General features: G+C 41.9%; 1 non-coding gene across 1 annotated transcript; it reads right to left on the bottom strand.

The window, feature by feature from the left end:
* Positions 1–517: 517 nt before the first annotated feature.
* LOC141675348 (small nucleolar RNA R71) lies at positions 518–624 on the bottom strand. Its single transcript, XR_012556006.1, has one exon. It is a non-coding gene; the product is annotated as a small nucleolar RNA R71 (small nucleolar RNA).
* Between the last annotated feature and the right edge of the window lie 2,807 nt (positions 625–3,431).

Here is a 3,431-nt window from a genome sequence, read left to right as displayed (position 1 = left end):
AGCGTGTATGCATACGCATTCTCGGTCTCATAAGAGGACACTGGATCAAGCTGAGGAAGAAGTTATAATCGAGGAGAAAGTTGAAGAAGAAATCTTAGTTGAGAAGGAAGAAGAAGAACTTATTACAATGGGAGAACCAGAAGCAAATCCGAAGGCTTTGATGGACTACTCTCAACCAAAGATTAATGATATTCAGTCTAGCATTGTTCAACCAGCCATCTCGGCTAACACCTTTGAGATCAAGTCGAGCACGATTCAGATGATACAGAACTCAGTTCAGTTTGGGGGTTCTCCAATAGAAGACCCCAACGTGAACATCAGAGATTTTATCGAGATCTGTGACACTTTCAAGTTCAATGGAGTTTTTGAAGATGCTATTAAGTTGAGGCTTTTCCCATTCTCTCTACGGGATAAAGCAAAGTGCTGGTTACATTCTCTACCACCAGGGTCTATCACCAAATGCGAGGATCTTGTTCAAAAGTTCCTAACTAAATTCTTCCCTATGGCGAAGACTGCTATAATCAGAAACGCACTTACTCAATTTGCTCAGCAATCTGGAGAATCTTTATACGAGGCTTGGGATCATTATAAAAAGATGCTTAGAAAGTGTCCTCACCATGGGATGCCTGACTGGATGATCATTAACTGTTTCTATAATGGTTTGGGTGCTACTTCTAGACCCATGCTTGATGCAGCATCAGGAGGAGCCTTGTGGGCTAAAAGCTACGATGAAGCTTATGAATTGATTGAACTGTTTGCTGCTAATGAATACCAGTATCCTACTCAGAGACTATCTCAGGGAAAGGTAGTAGGAATTCTGGAGTTAGATACAGCTACTGCTATAGCTGCTCAGCTTAAGGCTTTGACGATGAAGGTGGATTCTTTGGCTAATTATGGAGTTAATCAGATCACTAGTGTCTTTGAGATTTGTGTTGGTGCCCGTGAGACGGAGCAGTGTGCTATTTCTAGTGAATTTGCTCAGTTCGTGAGCAACTTTCAGAGGTCGCAGCAGCCTGTGCCAGCCACATATCATCCTAACAACCGCAATCATCCTAACTTCAGTTGGAGCAATTCTCAGAATGCGGTTCAACAGCCTTATTAGCAGTATCCAGCAAAGCAGTACAACCCTCCTGGGTTTTAGCAACCGCAATATGCACCAAGACAACAACTCCAGCTGCAACAGTCTAATGAAAATTCTGAATTGGATGAGTTGAGGCTCATGTGCAAGAGCCAAGCAGTTTCTATCAAAACCTTGGAAAATCAAATTGGACAAATTGCCAATGCCTTGCTAAATCGTCAATCTGGTACACTCCCTAGTGACACTGAAGTGCCAGGAAAGAGGGAAGCTAAGGAGTAGGTAAAGGCAATTACATTGAGTTCTGGGAAGGTTGCGAATCCCGAACACTCTCAAGTTTTGGATGAAGAAGTTGTGGCTGAAGAAGAAGTATAGAAGGAAGTTGAAATGGAACCAAGGAAGATTACTGTTGAACACACTCCTCCCGAGGGTAATACAGGGGAGAAGCAGATCTATCCTCCACCTCCCTTTCCTAAGAGGCTGCAGAAGAAAAAGCTGGATAAGCATTTTGAGAAGTTTCTGGAGGTGTTCAAGAAACTTCATATCAACATACCTTTTGCTGAAGCTCTTGAACAGATGCCTAGTTATGCGAAGTTTATGAAAGGTATACTTTCTCGGAAAGTGAAGCTTGATGACTTAGAGACCGTTGCTCTCACGGAGGAATGCAGTGCTGTGCTGCAACATAAGTTGCCTCCGAAGCTTAAAGATTCTGGAAGCTTCACTATTCCTTGCACCATTGGTAAAGTGTCATTTGACAAATGCTTATATGACTTGGGAGCTTGCATCAATATGATGCCTTTGTCAATCTTCAAGAAGTTGGACTTACCTGATCCAAAGCCGACTTATATGACCTTGCAGTTGGCCGACCGTTCTATTACATATCCACGAGGCATTATAGAGGATGTCTTTGTCAAGGTGGATAAACTCGTCTTTCGTGCTTATTTTATAATTCTTGATTTCGAGGAGAATAAGAAAATTCCCATAATCTTGGGAAGACCTTACTTGGCTACTGGATGAACCTTGATAGTGTGCAGAAGGGTGAGCTCACCATGCGAGTACGGGATCAGGATGTAACTTTTAATGTGTTCAATGCTATGAAATTCCCTGCGGAAAATGAGGAGTGCTTAAAGGTGTAGTTGGTCGATTCTGTGGTTACTTTAGAACTTGATCAATTGCTAAGGTCTGATGCCTTAGAATATGCCTTGTTGAGGAATTTGGATAGTGAAGATGATGAAGGTGATGAGTAGTTGCAATATCTGGATGCTTCTCCCTGGAAGCGGAAGATGAATATGCTTTTTGAATCTCTTAGAATGGAGGAGCTGAAAAAATCTTCAAAGTGCCTCAAGCCATCTATTGAGAAAGCTCCTACACTTGAGCTTAAACCATTGCCTGAACACTTAAGGTATGCTTTTTTAGGTGATGCATCTACTTTGCCTGTGATTATTGCATCTGACCTTTCAGGTAGTGATGAGGAAAAACTCTTAAGAATTCTGAGAGAGTTCAAATCGGCAATTATATGGACTATAGCAGATATTAAGGGAATCAGCCCTTCTTATTGCTTGCATAAAATTCTGCTAGAGGAAGGTAGCAAGCCTACTATTGAGCAACATAGATGGATTAATCCAATCATGAAAGAAGTTGTGAAGAAGGAAATTCTCAAGTGGCTATATGTAGGGATCATCTATCCCATTTCTGACAGTTCTTGGGTGAGCCCAGTTCAGTGTGTGCCAAAAAAAGGAGGTATCACGGTTGTAGCTAATGAGAAGAATGAGATCATTACTACTCAGACAGTCACGGGGTGGAGAGTTTGCATGGATTACAGGTTGCTGAACAAAGCCACGAGAAAGGATCACTTCCCTCTGCCTTTTATTGATCAGATGCTTGACAGATTGGCTGGGCATGATTACTACTGTCTTCTGGATGGCTATTCGGGCTATAATCAGATTTGTATTTCCCCAGAAGATCAGGAAAAGACTACTTTCACTTGTCCATTTGGTACATTCTCCTTCAGAAGAGTTTCTTTCGGGTTGTGTGGAGCTCCTGCCACATTTCAAAGATTCATGATGGCTATCTTCTCTGACATGATTGGTAAGAATGTGGAGGTGTTTATGGATGATTTCTCTGTGTTTGGCGATTCTTTTGACGAGTGCTTACAAAATCTTGGCGCCGTTCTTAAAAGGTGTTTTGAGACCAATCTGGTTCTCAACTAGGAAAAATGTCACTTTATGGTGCGACATGACATTATTTTTAGTCACAAGGTCTCTAGTAAAGGTGTTGAGGAGGACAAAGCCAAAGTGGGGGTCATTGAAAATCTTTCTCCACCAATTTCTGTCAAGGGAGTTCGCAGCTTTCTTGG

Source organism: Apium graveolens, chromosome 7 (genome assembly GCF_009905375.1).
Source record: "Apium graveolens cultivar Ventura chromosome 7, ASM990537v1, whole genome shotgun sequence".
Lineage (NCBI taxonomy): Eukaryota > Viridiplantae > Streptophyta > Magnoliopsida > Apiales > Apiaceae > Apium > Apium graveolens.
This window is presented reverse-complemented; position numbering and strand designations above follow the sequence as displayed.